Source organism: Aptenodytes patagonicus, chromosome 12 (assembly GCF_965638725.1).
Source record: "Aptenodytes patagonicus chromosome 12, bAptPat1.pri.cur, whole genome shotgun sequence".
Classification (NCBI taxonomy): Eukaryota; Metazoa; Chordata; class Aves; order Sphenisciformes; family Spheniscidae; genus Aptenodytes; species Aptenodytes patagonicus.
In genome coordinates, this window is record NC_134960.1 from 19430754 (window position 1) to 19456824 (window position 26071).

The 26071-nt window shown below is 43.0% G+C and overlaps 1 protein-coding gene across 8 annotated transcripts in view; it reads left to right on the plus strand.

The window, feature by feature from the left end:
• KCNIP1 (potassium voltage-gated channel interacting protein 1) overlaps nt 1-26071 on the plus strand; it is a 456219-nt gene that overhangs the window by 279387 nt on the left and 150761 nt on the right. For 4 of the 8 annotated variants that reach the window (XM_076349997.1, XM_076349999.1, XM_076349996.1 and 1 more), the window contains one exon: nt 24737-24828. The exons of 3 other annotated variants lie outside the window; for them this stretch is intronic. The gene's annotated coding sequence lies outside the window, so the exon portion shown is untranslated. Of the gene's footprint in view, nt 1-12973; nt 12994-24736; nt 24829-26071 lie in introns of those variants that run through there. One more of the 8 variants, XM_076350003.1, reaches the window with a different exon arrangement.

Below are 26071 nucleotides of genomic sequence, written 5' to 3' on the forward strand. Positions count from 1 at the left end.
CCTTCCCATTTTCTACACCTTCCTTCCATGTGCAAAAGATATTTACACATGCTAATTACATGCATCTCTTTTTTCATGTGAACTGTGTCACTTAGGCGGGCACCACTCTGAGTCCTTCCTTGTCCCTTTACTCAACTTCTAGTCTTGAAAAAACACAAATTGTGGTTCTTCAAGTCCATGCCAGTTTGGGTTGACTTTACATCTGACTTTAACACCTACTGTGTTAAAATTCGTGTCCGTACAGCTCCCAGGGTCTCTGCAGCACAGATTTTCTATCCCATGAAAGGGTAATCTCCAGGGAAAGACAAAAAGTTTCCAGTTTAAAATGTTCTTGTGCCTCTTTCTGAAGCTTTTGCCTTGGCTGTAGGTTTTGCACATCTGTAATGTTAGGATAATGGTGATGGGGGCAAAATCACAATTCTGAATGTGTGGGGTCTCAGTGGGTAGCTGACTGTGGAAGGGGCCAGATCATTTGGCTTTATTCTCACGCTCTTTGCTCACTAATGTCTGTAGGTGATTCTGCACAGAAGTAGTTTCCCATCAAGTCAGATATCCACCTGTCAGTAATTTCCTTGAATATTTTTCATGACAGTTACACTACAGAGAATATGGGGAGGGAAGTTCAGCGATTAATTTCCTGCATATTTTAAAGTCTCTTATGTCAAACTCAGAATACAGACAATGTAAGTAATTTGTCACATAGAAACCTACTAATTCATTTGCAGGCACCTCACTGCTGGAGCTAAAGCTAGCAGCCAAATAAAAAAAAAAGATTATTAAAAAAATATAACCAAATACGAAGGTCGTTAACTCAAGTCCTTAACAAGTAAGTTTCATTGGAATTTCTGTTTCTTTAATGCAAGCACATTATAGACCATCATCAATAAATCTGTAATCATTTTAATAGCTCAAATTCATTCCCTGCAAGCCTCCTTTTCCATAAGTTTCTGCTATAAGGGAGCTAGTAATTTCATATTTAAACAAACAACCTTTTATCTCATGGGTAATGACTTTAAAAATAGCAGGAGAGCCATAACAGGATCAAAGGGCATAAAACACAAGGATTACTCTGATACACTGTGGGTTGTACTGCATTGGGAGTGGCTAAACCTCGTAGCTTTTGGAGACGCTTTTTAAATTATTCATGTGATGCCAAGCACCACCCTCTCTGCAACTACACCTGCTTTACACCTCCCGTGGAGAGGTCCCCCAAGCCACGTGCATCGTCCTCCTTCCCTGCCACACACCTTACATCTCCCAAACCTGAGAGGTGGCCGGTGTCCAAACTGTGGCCGTGGCTCCTGCACGCTGCTATCTCACATCCCAGCATGGATCCTGGGCCCCAGTGGCTGAACTGCTGTACTGCTCTTAGATAAAAAATGAGAGAAGGCTGTTCAAATATGAATCACTCCCTGCTCCCAAGAATTACAGCCAGGTTTTTAGGTAACAAGGGAATATGGCTCACTTTGAAGTACAGCCTTAGTAAAAAAAAAAGAAAGAAAGATGAAATACATCTCTTTGGGGATTAGATCATTAAAACACTGCTTATTATATGCTACTGGGCACACAGAGAGTGGAATTAACTAGGAAAATAAGTATTAAAATCCTTAAGATATTTACTATGCTTATTCCAATCAATATGATGGAAATTCAACTTAAATGATTTGAAAATACATTAAAGCATCGTATGATTTGAGTAGGTTTGTACAAACCACTTCTGTTGAAAGCATTTCAAGAAAGATTTCCAGCTACATCTTTATCAGTCTTATGTATTTGACATATTCTTTTTATTGCTGCCTTGTGTTTAGAGCTATTATGGAGCTAGAATGGTATTTGGTACAGTTCAGGGTGGGCAAGGTTGAAATCCAGAGGGGCAAGGGCAAGTAAATGGGGTATCTAATAGATTCAGTGGACACCTTGAGAAGTAAGAGTGTTTGTGTGTGAGTTTAGCCTGCTGGAATTAATGCTGAGGGTTCATTTAAACCACCTTTGTTGCAGAATGACAGTTGTTTTACACTAGATTTAGATCCTAGGTTAATAAGAAGTAATCCTTCACTACTCTTCCCAAACCCCTCCAAATCTGAAAGGATGGATGTCACAGCAATGCTGGCTGTGTGGGATTCACCACGTGCCCTGAGGTACCTGCTTGCACAGACTTGGGGCAAAGCTCTCCCCTTCCAGGTGGGCAGGGCCTTTGCACTCACCTGGGGAAGTGGGCAGGAGCAAGCCAGTTTGGTCCTGTCAAAACCGTAACATCAATCAGTATTGCATAGAAAACTGAACAGTTTAAGTGTTTTATGCTTAACAAATGTTTTCCAGTGGGGTCAGCAGAAAATCTGAACTACTTTCTGTGTCAGTTCAATGAAATCTGCAGGACAATTTGCTAAACTTTTTGAAATTTCCCCCCAAGTTGTACAGTAGGAGGCTGCATTTATTCATTGCACGTAAAACAATGAGAAGGTGGCACAAAACAGCAGACGGTTATTCCATTGTGTTGTCCCGTTTCAAAAGGCATTCTCAAATGGTGAGGGCTCTGTATAACGTGTTGAGCTCCTTAATCTGGTGTTGGACCTGCTGTTGTACCAATGCACAACATTTTCTCTGCTGTGGTTTTAAACACCAGACCCTGTGCACCATCGCTTTTATTGTCGGTCAAATTTCCTATATCCAGCTGTGCAAAGCTAGCTATTTAAGTTTCAAGTGTCTCAATTAAGGGGTAGTGGAAGACTCTCACCTGGAAGAGTAATTGTTTAAAGTACAAAGCGTCAGAATGGCAAAATCTTTTATGGTATTTGTGAAGAAAAGCCTTTAAAAATAGAGCTTCGTAGGCCCAGAACTGTGTGGTCTCATTTACAGATGTGATCTGTTCCTTTACAAACTTTTCACAGGTGTTTCTCTACGGTTTATCCATAGCAGGTCTGGGGCTGTTCCCGAGCTAGAGCTGTACGCACAGCACATTCCTGCAAACCAGTGCTGGTAGGGTGAGGCCCCTGCAGCAGCAGTGACAGGGTGAGTGGTGTAATTAGGCTCTCATCGGTCCCCGTGCCCAGGATTTGCTGCCAGCTGTCTTCAGGCTGTTAAAGACATGGACAGGGAGGCTGCAGCCAAATTTGGCCTGGCTGAATCAGAGTGTGAGCACATAGGCTTTGTAGTCTGGGCTGTTTTGATTCTGAGCTGAGTGTGAAAATCACAGGAGAAATATTTGTCCTTGGAAAACAAACCCATCGGTTTGCTCTACATTGAAATTATACTGTTAGGGGGGATTGAGCTGCATGGAAAACAAATACACCTATGCCAGTTAATCCTCCATGAAGTACTTTGGCTCTAGAGGTCCCTTCCAACCTCAACTATTCTTTGATTCAATGAGACACTCAAATTACTCATTATAACATTCACTCCAGTCTAATTCTGTCTTTTCAACCTCATGTCAATAATTCACATATCCACTTACAGCCTGAAGCAGGTTCGCATCCCTTGCACTGAAAGCCTAACCTGACAGAGAGGTCCACATTCCCGCTGTTGCTCATCGGTTGGTGATGCTGAAGGCAGAACTGACACCAGCTTGGGGACAACTGGCTGTGTTAGAATAATCTGGGCTTGTCCTCTCCCTTGAATGCCAGATCTTTGCAGCCCTGGACTTTGGTTTGCCTTATGAAATGACAGCCTGTGTTGTCGCAGTTTTAAAAGAGGGATAGGGATTTTTCACTATGAATCCGCCATTTCTTAATAGACTTCAGTGCAAATTGCGTAGATTAGCTCCTTAACGTAAGTATAAGCAAGAATTAAGGAAGTACCTGATATGTCTAATGATTTGAAACCTTACTAATGCAGCCTCATGGCGATGTTGGTGGCACTGCCAAAAACATGTTTTAGGCTATTGCTGAGATGGAGAATGAGCTTATTTGTGGCTATGCTGGTCTTACGGAAACAAATTGAAGTTCTGCTCCTAGTTTCTGCCAGACAGGTATCCTGCTGCATGCATTAACTTTAGCTCTCCCTGCCTGCCATCATACCAGCTGTTGTGATATAAACCCTGTTTCCATCAAAGCAAAGGCTGTTCTTCTTGTGTTAGTGATATAAATGCAGTGCAATTCTATACAGAGTTGCAACTAATTGAGTTGACAGACTGTTTTCCTGCTCATATTTATTCTTGAAAGAACTCACTATGAAATGGTTTGTCTTAAAAATCCCATTTATTAGCCCTGTTTAAGTACACGCAGTAATGCCTATCTACTGTGGCAGCTGCTCATTTAGCGCTACCAGGGAATAATGCTGCTCTACTCCAGCCTACATTATAAATCACCCTGCCTATAAAAATTAATTTCAAAAAGGTGTTATTATATGGAAAACAGATCTGCTGCCAAAGGAATTGAAAACTTGTCTGCTGTGCAAAGAGACTTGCCATCACATGACTGTTTTCTTTCTTTTAGTACTTTACAGATTGTTTCTGTTGATAGCCTCTGTCATGTCTCTAATAACGTCAACTTGTAAGGCGTGATTTCCCCTTTAGAAAGCTGTGATGATCTTCTCAAGTAAACCATTTACCTAGATAGCGACTCATTCTAGTCTTCATTTTAATTTCTACTAATTCTTTTAAATCCCTTGGATCAATACTGCCTGGTCCTTTCTCCCTACAGCCTAGGACGTCCTATATAATCTGACCCCTGTATTTTAGGAATTTATTTATTGTTGTGAAGGCTGTCAAGCAAGTGGATGTGGGCTTGCTATAACGCTGGTCTGGAATCTTTACGGTCAAAATAAGAGGTTTTGTAAGATGTTATACATTGCTTAGGGAGTGTGATGTGCTGCAAGTGAGAAAAAGAGACAGTGCGACGCTGGCTCTCAGTCCACCCAAGCGACCAAGGAGCACTACTGGCCTTAGGCCATGCTGTCAGAGTATCCCGTGTTTTAGGGAACACAGCTTCACACACATGTAATGGGCCCATGCAGTCACAGGGATGAGAGCCAAAGTCCTGAGAATGACCCAAACCATGAGCCTGTGCTGTCCTCACTGCCCAGGCTGGGCCACATGCTGGCATGCTCTCCCACTGGTGGTGAGACATCTCCAGTCTAACGCTTTAGGGATAAGACCTCTGTCTGGCCTCTCTCTCCAGCTGAGCGAGACCAGGAATCAGAGAGGAAATCCCAGTGCCAGGTCTGGGAGCGCCTTCCCTGCTTCTTCCTTACCAGCAAGACCAATGTCGTGACCTGCTGCAGGAGCATGTCCATGCAACGCAACCTAATTATATCTGCTTGTGTTATAGGAGTATATTCCCTTTCGGTGGGGTGGGATGCTCCTTTCCCAAAAGCCTGGCATTTGCTAAAATTGGCCCTGTGGTAGGGTCTACTTCTGGCTGGAGATCAGAGACACATGTATTGGAAGGAGCGTTGGGCTTCTGAACCAGCCCATTTGCTGTCAACAGCAGCCGGCAGAAGGATTTGAATTGCATTGCTGTTACAGGACAAATTCATTGCTTTTCTTTGGAATTGAGCACATTTCTCTGCCTGACCTTAACTGCTGTTGAGGCAATAATTCTTCTTGCTTGAACACTTGTCAAATTCCTGACATTAAAATTTTAAATTATAATTAAGATGAAATAAAGAAATCACACACTGCCTCTCACAGCCTCATTATTTCATCTGATTAATGTTGCTGCAAACTTCTCGTTGAAGCTGGTGAGCTGAGAGGAGCTGAGGTTAGGTCTTAACCTTTAAAAGCCCTGTAGAGTTTAATCAGGGGCAGTAGCCTTTCAACAGAATTTTTTATACCAATCTGTATTTTTTCATAGTGGGATATAACTATGTGTTTAATTGCATAGGAAGGTCTAAAGAGCCTGCAGAGAGGAAGTAACTTACTGTCACATTCTTCAATTTTTAAAAACACAGTTTGAGAACCCATCTGTTGGGTTATGGGGTTGGTTTCGAGCTGTACAATCTCCTCATCAAACTACTGTGTATAAGAACCACTTGGCTGAGGATAATGCTAAGAACGCTCAGTGCAGATTCATTTTGACATTTAAATAATTTAGAGAATGTTGTATATAATATTATAAACCACAAGTAATCCTTGTGGTTGCTATGCAATTTGTCAGGTAACGCAAGAGCAGAAAGGTCATTTAATCGCACGTAAAGGCAATATTTTTGATAGTGACCATTCCTCTATGCTTGGAATAAACGTTTATATCCTGCTAAATCTTCACAAAGGCCCTCGCTGGAAGATGTGCAGTGCTTAAGCAAGTAGCAAGATTTTAAAAAATCTTGTTTAAGAACAAGTTTTGAACTCTTATTTAAACTTCTGGGTGACTTTTATCTGCGGGGATCCCCAGATATCTTCCAGCTCCCAATGCCTGCTGATGCATTGCATAGACTTTCCAGAAGTTAAACTGATGAAGTAATTTTGAAGAGTTGCCCAAAGCTTTGTAAGTCCTTTATATGTTATATTCTGTCTAATAAGGGCTCAGAATAAGAGAGGATTAAGCTAGCTGAAGACAAAATCTATTTCTCTTGCGTTAGTGATTATCAAAGTTTCAATGCTTCGCGCCCTATACGAAGCTGAAAGGGAATCTTTGGAACTTTTCTGAGGAACACAACGTTATTTCATTTTGGAAAGAGATGACTGAGCCCAAGAAACCTGAGGCCAACAGCACTAATATAGGACAGCTGGCTTAATTTCCCTGTTCCTCCTTCATTAGACACAGAGATTTTCATTTTTGATCACTTTGAGTTGGGCATTAAAAAAGACCTGAAGGAAAATGAATATCCTTCCCTCTTCCTCGTTGGATTCAGACAAGCAGTTTAAAAAGTCTTCAGAAATGAAACCCCTCTGTGAGGCGTCCTCCTCTGCTCTGAAACATCACACAGGGAGGAGCTCGTTTTGGCTAGAAACATGCTGGCTGTCTTGGTGAGAACGGACCAGCAGATACCACTGCCTTTGCTGTATAATGCAGGTATGTCTGGTCGGCGCGGGAGGGCCTGTTTGCTGCAGGTTAATTTTACACGTGTCTTGGGGGGGGGACCTCAATGTCTCAGACTAGCTGAAATCTGAGAAACCACTAAAATATAACCCAAAATCCCTAGTAGCTGTCCTAAGCAGCTTCTCCCAAAGCAGCTTGCTTGATGCTCTCAGGCAGTGACAGAGTTTCTCCTTCCTGTTAGCAGAAAACCAGAGAAAAGCAAGATGGTTGTGGCAAGCTGTAGCAAGTGATACGATGCAGGATGGACAGGCAAATCTTCATTTTGTTGCGTAGGCCCAAAAACGCTGCAGCAGAGTTGGCCACCGAGGTTTCATGTTTGTAGACTTGAGTGTCTGCGCCGTCACCCCCACACTAGGCTGCTGCATGAGAGGGTGAAGTAGTTTTTAAGCTTCTCGCTGAAGCTGGTAGCGGTGTGACATGAGGTCCTGCCAGGCTCCTACAACCTGGGCTGCTTTGGCCGTGTGTGTCCAAGAGCTTGGGGGTACCGGCGGCCTCTGGGGTGGGGGATAGCCACCTCGGGGAATGTGCCCCCCACGTCCCTCCCCTGCCATCGCTGTGCAGCACAAGCACCCCCGTGGCACATCATTTACACTTCAGATGCAGTAAATCAAATATGTGAATTTAGAGGATAATTGCCTCCCCGGGGGCTGCTGTCGGGGCCGGGTATAGCGGTTAGGCAGTGGGATGGATTGATGCAGGGCCTTGCTGCTCTCCCGTGTGACCGTACTTGGCCACTGCAGAGCATTTCCCTCCAAAACAGCTTTTAACAGCTTTTTGCCCGAGCTGCAGCCCCTCTGGTCGTGCGGCTGGGGAATGTGGGCTGACAGGGACCACAGGAACTTGGGGGGCCCCACAGTGCCATGGGGGCAGTGGGGGCAACCCAGGGGCATGACCATCACCATCCCTCCTTCCCTCCATCCCTGCCTGCAACAGGAGGCAGTGGCTGGGAAGGGGCTTCTCCGGTTGGGACAAGCACGTTCCTCCCTCCCCGGGAGCCTCATGCCCTTTTCAGCGAAAGAAAGAAAATTTGCTACTTTGCTAAAAATGTGTTTTAGTTTTTAACTTGTTTTTCATTCTGCTCCGAACAAACCATTCACCATCTCTGCTCCTCCTGCCTGTGCGCTGCTGGGGAAGTGTCAGAGATGCCTCAACAGCGGGGAAATAGTGTAAGAGGTAAAAATCTGCATGTTAAAATTCTTGATAGCCAGTTCTTAACATCTCCATAAATGTTTACAACTCCGTAGTGCAGACCAAGTGGAAATTACTCCTGAATTTTTATCAGCTTTTTAATAGATGAAAACAAATTGTGGCTACTGAGGTTTACTGTGTAAACCTGAGGAACGTGAAATGGGGGTTTAATGGGGTCTTGACTTTGGCTTGTTAAGCCTGCTGCTGAGGGTTATAAATTAAGCGCTTATGGAAATGGACTGTTCACTAATAAGTAGACTTAAAATAATGCATGTATTGAAAAAGATAGATATGAAAAGTGCTATCTAGTGTTATGCGTGTCTGAAGCTACACTGGACATTTTTTGATCTTGGAGAAAAGCTAATGTTTAGCCTGGATTTTAACAGCACTTTGCTGTCTACTAATGGAGGTGCCATATTATGACAACACTTCATTTTTTTAATTGCTGATTTGAATTTACATTTGTTTATTGATATGCTGAAATGAACTGAGGATAGCAATAAAAAAAAAGACTATAGCAGATCTGGTCAAAGCAGCTGGCTAGTGGAAACAGGTTTTGTGAAATTTAGATCAAACCAAGATTTTTTTTCTTTTCATGAAATAATTGCTGTCTACAAAATGTCCCATAAAATTCTTTCTTTTTGTAAAAGAAAGTGAAATCACTTTTATGGGTATTTCCCTTTTGGTTTTATGTCACTTCAGACGTCTGTGCAGCATCACAGTAGAGGCATCACAATGGTATTTTAAATACAGGGCACCTGCTGCTAAAGTTCAAGTTGTTTCATTACACTACCCATAGGAAAAGCTTCCGTTTTAAAATAAATGACGAAGAATATTCACATATCAACATCTGAAGATCTGGAGGCTTGTACTGTAACCAGCTCTTTTGCCAGGAATTCAGTTTGACCGGTCTGTACTCAAAAAGTTCACATTACTTCCCACATACAATATGGAGAGTGGAAAATTGTGGTCAATTTGCTGATTCTGAGAACATCAGTAAATTGGTAAGTAATCTTGCTAGGACAGATCTTTAAAAATCATAGTTATTGCTAGTCTTTGAACTACACTGATGCAGCCAATACTGGTCATCAATACTAGAAGAGATAGCTTCAGCCAGATATGCTGAACCTGGGTTGATTACTAACCTTCTGAGCCCTTGCTGTAGTTTAGTATTGATGCTGCTGTGTCTGGCCGAGGCAGTCATGTCCTGCAAATAACATTTTCTTAAACTGCTCTATAAATTTGAAATTACTATGGAGATCATGCAGGTTCTTGTGAAAGCTAAGCCATTTTTAATGGATTTGTGTTCTCCATAAATGAGGTTGCAGCTCAAGAGAGCACTTCATTAGCGCCCTAATCACACATTTTTCAAGTGGGATGTTTTCAGTGCAAATGTCGTGGATTCACAGAGTTGTGTACTGGTAAGTTAAAGCAAAACTCTTCAGTAACATCAGTGAAAATATATGCAGTCTTAAAAACAGGCAGGGGACTCTGCTGGAAAGCTCACTGTTTTCCACATGTGAAAAATGTTTCCCTCCTTTGTCCTTTCAATACTGGTATACTGATAAACTGTGACGGGACTGTTTCAGGTTCCTAGGCACTACCTGAAATCCAGGTAGCTCCCATAGCGAACTTGTGCCATTAGCACCAGCAGTTCCCATTTTCAGAGGTATACAGGCATTCTAGCAAGTCACACCATTAAGACAATAATTTCCTAAAGAGGGTGTGTGTGTGCAGTTTTATAGCTGGACACCTGTGAGATTCATCCCCTCCTAGCCGAGAATATGGACATGTTCTGCACCCCTGGTACTATCCTGGTAATCTCCCTCGAATGAGAACCCTTGCTTTCACCTGATTAACTGTCTGGGAATCTGTTCTCAATGTAGCTTTGATTGCCAGTAATAAAGACAATTTGATTCTTCCTTATGCCTCAGCTGCCTGTTAAATTCACTTTGGACAGAGAACATCACCATTTTGCAAAGGCATGTTAAAAAAATTTAAATGTTATTTCCTATAAAGAGATCAAACCACTGAATATCTTCTTGGTTTAGATTTGAGACACTCATCAGAGAACCCTAAGAGCTGGTTTAATGCTGCAGGCAGTTTGGCACAACTCTTCTGTTTTGTTCTGGTTTTGCATACAGCATCAGAATCAAATCCAAGCAGGATGGATTTGCTAAACGGGTAATGTAGGCACTGCACTCCCCCCAGTGCATCCAGCTGCATCCTGCAACCCAGCGTCACGCTGAGGCATCCATAGACACGCTTGGACACTCTGCTATGTTGTGATGACATCAACAGCTTTGACCCGTTATATTAAAAAGTCATTGCAGTATTTGGTAAGATGTGAGTTATAGGTACATGTATCAAACAGATCTATGTTCCTCTTGGCTCTGGCACTGTATTGAGGATGTCGTGGTTTAACCCCAGCCAGCAACTAAGCCCCACACAGCCGCTCGCTCACTCCCCTTGCAGTGGGATGGGGGAGAGAATCAGAAGACTAAAACTGAGAAAACTCGTGGGCTGAGATAAAGACAGTTTAAGAGGTAAAGCAAAAGCCGCGTGTGCAAGCAAAGCAAAACAAGGAATTCATTCACTCCTTCCCATCGGCAGGCAGGTGTTCAGCCATCTCCAGGAAAGCAGGGCTCCATCACCCGTAATGGTGACTTGGGAAGACAAACGCCATCACTCCAAACATCCCCTGCTTCCTCCTTCTTCCCCCAGTTTTATACGCTGAGCATGACTTCATACAGTGTGGGATATCCCTTTGGCCAGTTTGGGTCAGCTGTCCCGGCCGTGTCCCCTCCCAGCTTCTTGTGCCCAGCCTGCTCGCTGGTGGGGTGGGGTGAGGAGCAGAAAAGGCCTTGACTCTGTGTCAGCACTGCTCAGCAGTAATGAAAACATCCCTGTATATTATCAACACTGTTTTCAGCACAAATGCAAACCATAGCCCCACACTAGCTACTGTGAAGAAAATTAACTCTACCCCAGCCAAAACCAGCACAGAGGATAATGCCGGGAGGGGGCTACTGCATTCCAGGGCTTGGAAACAGAGCATAAGGTTTGGTAGTACCTGTTTGTGTCACCAGTTAAACGTAGCTCCTATTCCACATCTGGGTTGAATAAGAGTCAATAATGTGTTTACTTCGGAGCAGGTTGTTGTGATTGCATCACTGGGCAGCGAAGCCAAGCTTAGATTAAGATGTGACTGTAGAAGCACCATGATACAGTTTCAGAAGTGATTATTTTGTATTTAAATGGCAAATACAGAAATTTAACGTTGCAGTGCAGTGTGTGGGAAATTCCAGATTTTACCAGGTACTATGTGATCTTTTGGTGGAGCTGCCTGCTGAAGTCAGACATCTCTGCAAAGGAGCAAATGCTAACGGGAATCTAACATCAGCCCATGAACTGCTATCATCCTCTCTATTGCAGCAGGTTTAAGAAAGTGAACCCAGCATGTTGGAGCTGGAGATGTCTATTTGCACTGATTGAGTTTTCCTTCATATTAAATAAAGTAGCACTGCTTTGTAGCAGAATTTAGCAGCAATTGTTTGAGACATGCTTGAAAAGTAATACACACACACACAGACTTTGACACTTCAGATCAAAAAGTCAAATGTAAAATACGTTGTGCATTGCTGTGCTTTTTATCAGAAGAGAGTTCAACAACATTCCCAGCTCAAAAAATTCAAATCAATGACATGTCAGGGAACAGACTCTAGGGATTGAAGACCATTTTGGTGGTTGCTAATGTAGTGATTATTTCCTGTCTAAAGCCAAAGGGATCAATAACTCCAGTTAGAAAGAAAACCCTTCAGGGGAAAGAGAACTTGTGTCAGAGGAGCTCTCTGGACTGTTTAAGTAACAATATTTTATAGATCCAACAAACAGGCTATTCCCAGCCCAGTAAGCAACATTCCTCAGCTGCAGGTCAGGTACTGCAGAAATTAATTTAGCTCAATAATGTGTGTAGCTTGTAGTACCATCCACGGCATTACAGAATTAATTTGGCAACACTTCCCATTCGAGCCTGGCTCTCCACGAGGCGGCTCACAAAGAGGCATCACAGACTCACCCGTAACTACGTGGAACGCTTTGGAAAACACCACATAGAATTCATCCCGTGTGGCTGGATAGGTGTTTCCCTTCTGCATCAACTGTAACAGGAAGGTTTTATCCATCCCAGCAGATCAATGTCTGCTTGAAATATAGTCACAAATGAGCATCACCTCTGCCTGATTAAAGCAGGTGAGAGAATACTTCCTAAAACAAACCATCAGAATAACTTGAACTGGGAAAATGTTTGCTGATTAGGCTGTGTGTTTTGCGTTCACATGTAAATGGTAGTGAAGGACCTGACAGGGGTCATCTCAAATCCATTCCCTCCCAGAGCTGTTGATTGCCATTGTCTGATCTCAATCAAGAGCTAGGGATGAGCTGCACATATTAAATGCCAACTATCGTTTCAATTTACATGTTGATGCCAAGTATAAATTCAGTGTACGAAAAGGTTTTCTTCAGAGACTTACCCGTTGCTTCATGGAATGAGAAAGAAATTCTGTCCCTTGATGCAGTAGAAATGTACTAGGAGGTGGGGACTCCTGCACTTGATGACTGTCTACCAAAGGGGTATTCTTATTTCTGAAGAAGGGAGAGTGGAGGGAGGAGTGTTGAAACTGCTTCCTGATGTACTGACGGCTCAGGAACCCTTGGGACGTTTGGGTGACAACTCAGGCAAACCCTGAAAAGGGACGGAGTGTGGAAACGAGCCTGCTGGGGAAGGCACGCAGGCTGCTGGCCAGGACAAGCCCAGACCCCAGGGGGTGAGGTAAGTGCCTACAGTTCTGGGGCTGATGAATGAGAAAGGCAGGCAAGTTTCTGGGTATGAGGCTGTGTGAAGTAGCTCAAGTGTTATTTCTCTTTCCTTTTTAGCACCTGTGTCTTTGTGACTTTTTTTGTAACTGTGCTTATTGTGTGTGGTCTGAATACGTATTTATATATTTTTATGATAACTGACTTGAGTGAAGGATGATTTTGAAGTAACGGGAGAGCTCTGTTGCGATGGCTGTGGTGATGCTTATAACCAACACGTTTGCTCATGCAGAGCCTGGGACAGTGGCACATTGCTTCCAAATATCGAGAAGGCAGCAGGATAGGTGCCCACTTGACCACACGGGCTGCTTCAGACCTCATAGAGTGAGAGTCTGAGAGGAAAAGGTACCTTCTGGTGCTGGGGTAGGGACGCTCCCTGGCCTTTGGAAAGTCAGAGGACACTTCTGCAGTCGGGGTGGTCTGTGGCAGAAATGTGTGGCTGGCAGCCTTGGATTTGAGAGGATTTCTACATATGCTTCTGTGCACTAGTCTGCCCAAAGCAGGGATCACCAGCATTTAGCTTCATCTTAGACTGCTGCTGGGAATGATTCTCCTTAATTTGCTTTAGCCAAGCGTATCTCTAACCCTACAAAAATGGGTCGTCTCATTTTTTTCCTCTGTTCTCACAGGTCCTTTTCTTGCCATGCAAATATTGATCTGGAATCAATGTAGGCCTAGCTCTACTCCCACAGACCTTGCAGAATAATTTAGAAGGACTGCACTTAAAATGACAGTTGTTTTGACTACCTCATTCTTAATACGAAGTGACAGTTCTTCTTAATGAGTGATATCAAATCACCAGTGTTGCATAGACTGTCCTACCCCTATGGAGAGATATCATTCTATGCTTAGCACCTGAAAGAGGATTTTAAGTTTAAATGCTGTATCCAGATCTCTATATTTAGCTCTTCTTGTTTCAGAGGTACTCAACTTGCACATCCCTAGGCTTCTATTTTATATAAATCCAATTTCAGGTATTTGCATTTAAAATTTGGTTGGACTTATGTGGAAGGCTCTGCATAGCAGAAGGCTCTGCATAGTTTTATAACAGCTTGCTTCGGAGGCAGAAAAGTAGAAATACCTCCTACTGAAAAGTAACAACCAGTAGTTCAATGCATGTTCCTCAAAATGTGCGAGAGATGATCGCGTCTCATAGTGCTATTTTTCCACTGTGACTAATGCCCCCGTTCCAGTCCCCCCCACCCATCTTTGCCAGTACAAAACACTGCAATTCATGCATGGAGCTATACCCACAGATATGGATGCTAAGAGCACTTAGCAGCCTATGATTCAGTTCAGCAGACTAAGATAATGCATCCTATACATAAAGAAAAATATGCTTTTAGTCTACTACTAACCTTTTTTCTCTGAAAGGAGAGGAATTATCTGAGCAGAGTGCTTCTCTTCTCCAAAGGCAGCAGCTCTGCAGAGATAAAAATGCTGGTGTCTGTATAGAGCCTAGCCAGTCCTTGGGGTAAATGTAGCTCAGATAAGAAAGCTTTACGTCTTGCTCCTGTGCGAGCCACAGAGACCTCAGTTTAGCTAAAGAGTGCTCATCCGTTCTTCTTAAACACATGCAGTGATCTTTCTTGCAGCATGGGCTGCTTTCTGTCTCTGATAGAGTATAAGCACTTCCAACATCACTGGGAAGCAGGTACTCATTGGGATACTTCCTAATGTCATTACAATAGAGGGAATCTGCAGAAACCCCTGCAAAAGGCAGGACTTCTGCATGATAGCTGCTGACCACTGTAATACCTCCTTCTCTGGAAGGAAAAATGGATATACCTGGAGGTGAAATCCAAGGAGAGCCTGAGGTATTTTACAGCTACAACTTATGGAAATCAGCACCCAAAGAACAGCTATCAGGCTCTGGGAATCTGTGTTTCTGTAAGAAGGCCTTGTGATGTGACTGGACGTGCTGTGGGACATGGAACGAGAGAAGAAGGGCATCTACTGCCAGCTGTCATACTGGCCCTGGAGAGGAGGGAAACCAGTCTCTGCTCTTCTTGCCACCTGGAATAAGATGGGACTGTTACCTTCATTTGCAGGGACAGCTTTGTGGGAGTTTAAGACACTCTGATGCTGATATGAAGAACCAGAATGGCAGTGTCCCATCAGCTCTGTTAGGAGCCATAAGACCTATTCTAGTGATAGGTTTGTCCAATTTTTGCTGTTTATTTCAGAGATGGACAAGGAGAGGGCTAGTGGGCTGTGTACACTGGATGGACAGCCCTCTTTGGTCATGCAGCAGGTGGGCATCCAATTCCTCTAGACACTAGACTGTTCCCAGGGGCTCTCAGGAGAAAAAGGTGGTTAAAGTTGCTCTGGTTCACCTGATTTACTCTAGAAGGTTGGGTGGTAGTGAAAGGGGTCTCATTTGGCAAGGCATAACAGAATGCTGTTAGTGGCCTATCAGCTTGCACGCACTGATCACTGGACAAATACAGAGAGGTACGTGGCTGTTAAAATATCAGCTCTGTGGAGCTGCTGTTATGACAGGAGATGTCTAATGATAGATTCAAATTCTACTAGCAAAAGCAAACCATCAATAAATAAGATTTTGTTTTGACCAAAATTTCATTGAAGGGCTAGGATAGGGGAGTCCCTACTTTGGGGAAAACAGTTAAAATAAACAGTTACATGCAGCCAAATTTGTCCTACAACATCATTTCAAAATGGAAGCCAGAACACCGGCACATTTTTTATTTGCTTTTGTTTTTAAGTTGGAATTAGCTATTGAATTTGGTACCACTCAGAAACAGGTCAGATTGACCCAACCTAGTAAACATAAATGGTTTTTTTATTTGTCTTTTTTTCCCCTGTGACTTTTCAAGTGTTGGTAATTTTAAGGTTTTTTTGAAAATGTAAAAGAATGCTGGCCCCCATCCCTGCAGGGCAGAGAACAGCTCGAATTTCATGTTTTCAGGCTAATGGAAATAGCGAGTCCTTTCACTCCAGAGTCAGCTTTGTGGGTGGACTGCTGTAATATGCTGGTAGGATAGCCAAATTACTCCCCTTTTATTGTGTGCTTTGTCACTTTGAAAACCATGCTTCATTCTTGTGAGCTGTATTTCCCAGTACAGCAGAGAGGAAGAGAATCTTTTGGCTTTTAATTTGTACACGGAAGTTTAAATGAAACTGCTCAGGACCAGCTGTTTTGCTAATGCAGTTAGCCAGCTGCCTCTGTTCCCTGTATCTGCCTGGCACTAGCTTTTTTCTCATTTCCTTCCTGCAGCAATTGCTAGGGTTAGTGCTTGAGAGCTATTACTTCATTTTGTGAAGCAAAAAGTTGGTTTCTACATTTCTTCGCATCTAGTTGTTTTTACTAATTGCATCTAGCCATCCACAGGACTGCAATTGCCTTTTAGGTCAAGAAGTCTGTGCTAAGTTTCCACCCACTGGCATAATTATACTCCACCTGAGGCAAAGCAGTGATTTTGCTGGGCAGTGTCCATGTGTCATCAGCACGGCAGTGTGGGTGAGGATGCTGCAGGATTCGCAGGCAAGAGGGACACCGGGTGCCTTATACTGGTTGCGAGTGAGGAGCACTGGGATGGCCTCGGTCTTTGGTCCCTTGAATTGTATCTATAGTGTGTTGTAAAGTAATCTTACTGAAAAGAGGCTGTACGAACCACTTAAAATCGGGGAATGATTTAGCTACTACACACTAACTTAAAAAAAAAGGAAATTAAAACGCCGGAAACTTCACATTTACTGCAAACTCCTGAACTTTAAACATCTACCTACCCGAGAGGAGATTTAATACTTTTTCTCACTTTGATGCTATTATGATAGAACACTTTACATCATCTGAGCCGCCCAAGAGTGTGAAATGGGGATGGCCTTTGAGATTGTAGAAAACTCAAAGTGGAAATGAATTCACTGGAGATAGGTTAGTTCCTGTAAGTCTCTTTATAAAAATGTTTCTCTCAGTCTGTTAAGATTATCAGCTGCTATGCCAACTGCCTGTGATAACACAGGAAATGAAAAAATGGCGGTAAGAAATCTCAGGCTGCTTATTAAGCCTTTTTTAACTGTCATACAAAACCAAGGGAGCAATGTACTCAAAAGAGGATTTCCCAGTCTCTCAGAAGCACAAACATCACTGTAGATTGGGCTGCATTTGGTATCTGGGTAAGAGAAAAAGTTGTGGGGGTTTATTTGGTTGTTTTTCTTTTTTTTTTAATGTTCCTTATCAAAAATATTTTTTTAAAAAAACAACATGGAAATCATCAGGTAACTAGTTTTTATTTCTTGTCTCTGTGACTGGAGTCTCCTCAGTTGCATATTGGCAAAAATAATGTCTGAGAATGATTAGACAAAATGTACCTTTAACTCTTTTTCTCACATCTCTAACAGAAAGTCACATTGTTTGGGTCTTCTGTAAAAGCAATTGTTGTCATATATATTGTGAGAGAAGGACTAGAGTAAAAGAAAAGCTTGTTACAGCTTTGGCCTTGCCCCATCTATTCTTTGGTACAGCCAATGACCTGAGGGACTCCATCTCCAGAGCTCCCCAGATGCATCTTTGCGCTTTTATGAAGTGTTTCGTACTGCAATGTTTGATGTTGATACAAAAATGGTGTTGCAGGCACAGTTCAATTATATGGATTTCACCAGGCTTGTAGGGAGTCTCCTTTGGTATAGTGCCTCCTCCTTCGCCCCTCTTCACTGGCTCAGTCCAAGGAGGAGGAGTTTCCCTGGAGTAAGGAAAGGGTGAAAAGATAATGTTTCCAGCGACCGCAGTCTCCAATCACTTATGTCTCTACTGGTTGTAAATTATTGGCAGCTGATGAAAAGACTTGGTTTGTGTGTTGGGTTAGTTGAATAAAAGCAATATTAAGGACAGCCTTTAATACCATAAAGCTAGGAGCTGTATTGCTTTGTTTGAAATGTGTTAATTTACGGATGGGTAGTCTGCAAAATGTTCTGACCTAGCAGTTACAAGGGGTGTAGCTCATTCAATTTAGCCACTAACTTTTCAGAAGATCTTGCTTTTACGTAGGGTTTTCTGTGTTATTCATCATTGCAGCATCTCTAGACCTTCTCAAATCAGTAATTAGGCATGTGCTTAGATCTCATCAGCTAGAAAGCTAAGTATATCCTTGAGCACTCTGAATAGAGATGGGAATACCTATATGCCTGAATGCTTTTCTAAATGGGGTTAACCTTATGGAATGTAACCCATCCTGTAGTATTTGCACTATGACAATTTTGTGCAATGGTCTATCAGTAATGCTAAGATGAACTGTGTGTTCGCCACACCATCTGTGCCCTTTAAACTGGGTAGTTCCTGGACTCCAGGGTGTTTTTTCTCCACTCCTGCTCTGCAGATTGCCCTCAAAGCTAAGAGTTCATTGGCTGTGTTAGAGGTCAGACATAAATGACAAAATTTCCCTCATTTCCTGTAAGTTGTGAGTAGTTAACTCCAAAGGAGTCAGGCAAGGAAGAAGCTGCTTTGCTGTGCTTGCATAAAAGCTGGGATTTGGTGGGAGTGATCCTTGCTGCCTTATTCTGAACTTACAACAGACGAGATCCAGGGGCTCTGGAGCATTAACTTGACTGTGCAGTAACTGCCATCAGAGGACTTCATGGAGGACCTGTGAGAGATCAACTGTAGATCCCTGTGTCTCTAGTGTGACACAAGGCTCCTTGAGATGGACTGTCTAGCTGGGATCTGCTTCCTTTTTCATATGCCAGAGCAGCTGGCAGAAGGCCTTAAATACCTTGCCCAAGCACGGTTTGCATATACATGTACTGGGTACTAAAATATCACATTACCATGTGTATCTCTAAGGTAAGAGTTTTATATCCTTAGGAGGTATAAGAGTGAAAGGGAATGATCACAGGATAACTTTTGTTGGGAAATGCAAAGAAATTGAAAGTGGACATACAAAACGCTGGCCAAGTATTTAATATGTTTGCTGCAGATTAACTATTTATTGTCTCTGTGGTCTGGAGGCCCGGTGCCTGCCTACGCCACTGGCAAATGTTTGATAATTTACTCCAAAAGGTGTCTATATTACTATAGTTTTTTTAATAAAACAACCCTGAGAATGCAAAGCTGCTTTAGCTTCAGGGTTATGATCTCTTTCACGGGATTGTCAATTTAGTCATAAATAGAGAGAAGCTGTTAAGAAAGCACCTACAAAGTAGATTATGCTGTGGAAAAACAGAGCCCCTCTCCAAACTTTCTTTGTACCTAGAAGAAGATGTCTTAGCAGTCTATAAAGCAGACTTTCTAATAACAAGGAGGTTTTGCTTTTCTTGCTTTCCTCCCAAAAACTGTGAAATGCCGCGTGTGTATATCCAAGTGCTATTGTCAGAATGAGCCCATGACATTGGCGCTGGTCACGTAAAGATAGGCCTCCACTGCTCAGGGAGAGAAGTATGTATCTGAGTAAGCACTTTGGGTTTGAGTTACTTTCCTAAACTGGGTAAAAAAACAGAAAGAAGGCTTGAGTGTTAAGGGTGCAATTTTCCAAAGAGGCAATATTAAGCAGTGCAGGGCCTATAATTATTGGCAGTTATCAGAGAGTCCCTACTGACTCTAAGTATATGCTTTATGTTCTGTAAGAAGGTAAGATCGAGACACCTGCTGTAGCTGGTTTTAGCCAGAAGGCAATGCACCACCATCCTTTGACTTCAGGTTAAAAGGTCTATTTCTTCTCCAACAGTTTGTCCGCAGGTAACTGTTCTGTTTAAGCACCTTGTCTTGTCCTTACCTCACATAATCTTCTGCTCTCCCAGGAGAGAAAAATGCTGTTTAGGATACTCCTTAGTAAGGGACCAACAAATATTTTTAATAGTCTTGACTTGGATGTCATTTCAGTGCTGTGCTAGACAAAAGAGGACAAGGAGCAAAAGCCATAAAGGGAAGTTGTGGAAGCTGTCAGCTGCTGGCACAAATGGCCTCTTGGTATATTTCTCTCTTTTCAGTCTGGCTTCATCTCTTTATCTTCTTCCTACAACCTCATTTTCAAGAGCTATCCTTTCATCTCCTTGCAGCCTGAGCTAGTACACATCCACATCAAACCAACACTTCTTACATTTCATTGCACTCTCCGTTATACCCCTCTTATCTTTTACCCTAGTCCTTTCTTCTCTGTGACCATTACCCTTCTGTACTCACTGGAAGAGGCTCTGACTTAAATCCTGCTACCGCCAGGGCCAAGTATGTTCCAGGAGGTGTCCTGTGGCTGGGACAGGCACTGTGATGTTCTTATCACCTCTCAGCACCCCGTTGCCAGTAGCTACTTTTAAGGGCAGAAATTCAATAATGCAAATAAGATGGAATGCCTGTACCTATATTTGCATGTTCCAACATGCATTGAGTTCATTTGAGTGACAGTTTTAAATGCTTTGACTTTGAGCCTGGCAAGGTTGTGGTATGAAATAAGCCTTAAAGGATGCTCTTGGCTGGAGCTGCCATCTCCCTGGGCCGCAGGCCAGCCAGCCCTGGCTGCTCCAGCTTGGCGGCACCTAGAGCTACGCTGGGGCTGAGCTCTCTGCCTTTTAGCTGTTCCCTGCCGTTATCTGGCTGGGGACTGGGGAAATAAAAAAAATAAAACAACAACAACAAGAGAGAGGCCCTGGCTGCTCCTACCTGCTGCTTCCTTGGCTCTGGCTTCCACATTCCTCTCTCTGACCGCTACCTGTTGCTGGCTGTGCTGAGCCCGCTGCTGCCTGGCCCTGCGCAGGGGCAGAGCACCCTCTCAGCGAGGCCCCGCGGGGCGCTGAGAGCTAATGTCACCCTGTGTTGGGCTGGGCGAGCAGGCTGCCTCTGCTCCTGCTCCAGGAGGTGCAGACCAGTGCGTGCGCTGGAAACTATTGCAAATTTTTCTCTGCTATCATCAACTGAGGCATATCTGCTGTTGTGTGTGTATTGAGGATTGGGCCACAAATGCAAATTTCTCTAGGAAGGAAGAAAAGATTTTTCAAGGGTTGCACATACAAACATCAAAGTTTATTTGTGAAGTGACATAAGGTTATTGTAGGACTGCCCAAATAGCCCCTATGAAATTTTGAGTGCAAAGGCAGTAAAGCATAAATTGGAGTCATTTATTCACCAGGAAAGGAGGAGAAGTCCTCGTGGAGATAAACCTGAATTTGCAGTTATCACCGTTTTTCTATTCCCTCCTGCAATATTCATTGTATTCCTGGGCCGACAGGGTACGGAGTGCAGGGTTTCCGTCTGTGCGAAACAGTGACAGCAGAGGGCAGCAGTATCCTACCATCGCCCGGTATTAAATCACGTCCAGACGGTACAAGGAAAGCGGCCGTAACCTTCAGCAGCATGGGAAAGGTGCGGGATAAACAGTGAAAGCTGCAACAGCGCTTTCCTGTTTAAAAGATGGCTAAGTCCTTCATTATGTTTGGACGCCGGGAATCTGAGGATGTTTTAACTGTATCTGCCATCGTCAGTGTTTGACAAATACCGAATAGCATATTTCATTTATATCAGGATTGAAGTGCGATTTGGTACTTCCAAGCTAAGGCTGGCTGCTGGCTCTTTGCTTTTGTTTCTTGACAATTATATCAATGCCACCAGGTGGGGATAAGATTCTTTTTAACTTATATAGGATTTTCCTTTCCATATACCTATTCGGGTCGGGTCCTCCAGCAGTGTTTAAATACGGTCCTGGTGGGTTGGTATGTCCAGTAGTGCTGTCTGTGTCTCTCAGCATCGCTCTGCCAGCAGGTAACGTGTCGGAGAGACCACGTCAGGCCCTGCGACTCCAACGGGCCTTTCCAGTAGCCTCTTGACAGTAGTGCCTGAGTCAGCAGTGTAGTGGTAAAATTACAAAGTAGATAAATTAAACTCAATTGATGGTTGGAGAAGGCAAATGTGTTAGTGTAAGACAGAAATATAACAGAAATGTGAATCGCATAGCAACTGCCAACCAGAATATGGCCCCTCACACATGCTGTGAAAGCAATGGTGAGAAGATACACGGCAGGAACTTGGGAACAAGCTTGTTAGGTGATTAAATTCTTCTTGAGGTTATAATGTTTACGTTCTCCTTTTCAGAAAATGACAGATAATACTTACTTTTTATATTATACGCAAAATCACAGACTGTCTCCTATATAGTGTCAGCAGCCAGTCCATCTACTTGTTGGCATGCCAGCAGTGGCATGCTGAATCTTACAATTTCCGCAGAATTTAACGAAGGAAAAATACCCTGGAAGTGCGCAAGAGAATAATGTGAAATGATATTTTCAATGGAGGATCGACAAAGTAATGTCAGGTATCATGGGCTTCTGCAGACTTGTCTTTATTAGTAAATCTCTTATCAGTTTATGCCAACATTTCCACAAATGGTTGCATTAAGTTGCTGTTTTCATAGTAGAAGGATAGTGTATAGCCAAATATCAACATTGGTCTGATTGGCTCTACTTTCCATACACTCAGATCAAAGTGTAGTACTCTTAGTCCTAGAATCTTTTATAAAAAATTATTTCATTGTCACGTCATGTTAGCTGAACACCTGGCTTTCCATAGCTGGCTAGGCGTGGTATTAGGAGGCTCTCTATGCAAAGTTATTAAAGTAAAAATAGAAAGTGAGTGTTTTAGCTCGATAATTTCAGCAGCCCAGGTATATGCAAAATGAGGAGGTCCACATGTTTGGGCTGTCAATGATTCTAGCATCAAAAAGTAGTAGCTGAGATCTGTAACTTTAAACCACCCACTTTTTGACTTAGCTTTAGACCAGCTCTTCTGAAGTGCATTAATGGCTATAGCGCAACCCAGAAATTCCACATGACTTTAAGATTCCTTGAGGTTTTCTTGCTCCCCCTCTCACAGCTAAGTGGGAGTTTGCTATTTGCAATAAAGCTATGTGATGGAGGAGTCCAACATATCGCTGTGCAGTGGAGGATGCTGCCCTTTAGGTCCCTGGGGTTCACCATGCCTCTTTTCCAGACTCCTGCTAGTAGGGTTCCCAGGAAGCCATATTTTCGATCCTGAGGGAAGCAGCTGTAGCAGCAGTAGGTCGGTCTTCCTTTTTACCACCTTCCTTATGGCAGATGATGGCAATAATTATTTTCCAGTCAGCCAAAGCAGAGGAACAAGGAGTGAAAACATCCTTGGAGTGTACCATGTAACACGTACCGGGCAAGCATCGTCACTGTTACTTTCTGACATACTAAGTACCCGCTGCATGGGGCTGTAATAAAATCTCAGGGGCAGAGTGCTGAGCCTGGAAGTCATTTTGTTTCAGGATCTTTTTATGTAAATGTTGAGTTTTCAGCTGAGGAACATTTGGACCTGTGCCTTCTCATTTCAGTGACAGGACTGCTGTCCCCTGGGTGGTGGCTCCTGGCAGATCCCACTACCCCCCCAGAGACAGACCCCCACGTCAGGCACCTGTCTTTCCCCACCAATTCCGAGCTGAAAAACTGCAGACTCTCTCCTGCCTCCCTGCAGGGCTTGCCTCCCTGTGGAGGAGAAGGAGGAGGAGAAAGGAGACCAGGTGTGCTCATCTGCCATGGCGAGACAAACACACTCTGGGCCAGCTGGATAGTCAGATCCTGTGTACTGGTAGAAACATAGTAGGAAAATCTCCATCTTTCACTCTCTGAAAAATAGGCTGATGTTTCCTACAAAGCTGTCAAAATACACCGACACTGGGGATAGCAAAACATCTCCTTAGTCAGGTTTTACTGTGAAAAGCTACAGAGACTACATTCTCTTCAGAGACGTGCAGTGGTGGATGCAACCCCAGTGCTGCTGGGTGGGAGCTGCACAGTGGCTGCTGTGTTGCATGTGCTAGAGAATGCTTTTTGCAGCACTTGGGGCTGTAGTGTGAAGGGGTGTGGAGACCTTGTGCGTGGGATAGCCATTTGCGTTACCATCATTCTTGGGATTTATAAAGGACCATACTATGGTTTGGTGTCTAGGTCATACCGATGCGTTGGGCAGCTAGTGTTGTTAGAAATCTATGAAACCCGGGGTGGGACATACCGCACGGAGCGCTTTGGCAGTGGCAGCCTGCCACCCATCGTGGGAGAGGCCCTTCTCATGATGCTTATTAAAGCACCATTAATGAATTTACTGTGCTTTGGCAAATGGAAAGAATGTTTCCTTCAAACATTTTTCACCCAAATCTCCTTCTGTAAAGAAAACTGCTAGGACACTGATGTAAGGACCTTGCTATAAAAGCTCAGCTGACTCCACTCGGTACTTTGGGGTCCAAGCACTTGCTTCCATTGTAGGAACAGAAGTTCACCCTGTGGCTGGTGGCTTATTAACTTTCTTCTATTTAAAAGCTCAGTTAAAAGCGTACAAAACCCATCATTCCTAATGTGCTCACCCTTGCACTCAGTAAGCACTGCTGAAATACTCTGCTGTGTTGTGAAGCAGCAGGGGAAGGGAAAGCTGGGGGTGGGGGACAAGTCTATATGAACAGACAAAACAGTACTTCGTAATAAGAAGAAAGTCAACAGATATTATGTTTTGCCCTTTGGCAATGCAACCTTTGTAATTAAATTATTAGGATGAAAAAGGCTATCTTAATTATTTAAGGGCTAGGAAAAAACAGTCAAATAAATAATTCATTATACCGCAAAAAGTTATTTTAACTCTAAGTACTGTGAAATTTTTCAGGGATCCGTTATTTATTTTCACTTCTCAGTGACAGATTTTTGTTAAGTTTAAAGCTGTAACCCAAGATTTGTATTCTGTTTTCTTGCAGGTAAGTCTGGATTGGTCTGTTTGAACTGTGCGGTTTGGGAATGTAAGCGAACAAAGTAAGCCTCCTTCAAGCTGTCCCAGCCTGTTAACAAGGTCAGAGTGTTGTCTTTATTTTTGAGCTCTAACACTTTAAATTAAAATGAAAATGGAATGGATAACATAATTGCAGATTGATATGGCTACGCAGACACAATGCGATCTTTCTGTTTATGTCAGATGTGAATGCCACCGAAAAAATGTGTTATTGAGAAGTATTATGCAGGCTACTGTTTCTCCGGTTCATCCTTAAACCAAGACTGGGAGGAGATAACATGAAATATTCACATTACTGATATTCTAAATGGTAATACAGCTTTTTATAATATTTTTTCATTGATCATTTAAATGGGTTCTCTAGTTATGATAGATTCCCAGATATAAAAATTTCAGTGCCTCCTCTTGAATAGGGCCAAGTTAACAGGTCACACGCTGAAAAGCTTACTTTGTGGCTCGTTCAGAACTGATTATCTTTCATTAATCACCTGGCAATAGGATCTTGCTATAAGGCAGTAAGATACTGCTATTGGATTGGCATGCTTTGCTTCCTACCTAACCCTTACTCTGTGGCAACTCCTGCTAGCAGTAAGAAACCTCTTAACCTTGCAAGCTTCCTTGCATTGGAATGAGCAGACTCCATTGAGATGGTGTCATGTTTATTGTGTCAGAGTGAAAATTATTTCCTTTGAATTTTTCTTCCTCTCTTTTCTTCTCCCATTATCTCCAGGAACAATTAAATTCACCTCTTCTCAAATTCTGGTGTTGGCTTTCTTTTGAAGTGTTGCCTGTATAAATCAAACTGTGGCTTCTTTAAAAGTCCATACTATAAAGGATTCTGTTGTCCTAATCTCTGATTCCTATTCATGTACCAGTACCAAAAATCTTTTTGCAATATTTCTGTATGCCCATGTTGTGATATCTGTTCAGATCAGTGCTATTGTAATGCTAATTGGCAGGACAGATATTGATGATCAATATACAGAAAATGGTACGAGGCACGTTCTCTTGCAGCCATTTGTGAAGCTGGACACTGTAAAAGCTGCTCACTGTCCTCAAATTCATCGATCGGTTCTGCACCACTCTAGTTTTTATGCATTTGGTTATCTCGTTTCAATTACTTTTCAGATCAGCCAGAAAAATTTTATATGAATGCTAAGAAACTTCCTATGCTTGGCTTTTTTCCTTTCCTTTCCACTTCTGTTGACTGATGTTAGGATGTTTTTTATCAACCGAGAAAAGGGGCCATATGTTCTTTACAGCTATATCACCACTACTGTTTTGAGGATGAAATAACAAGGGA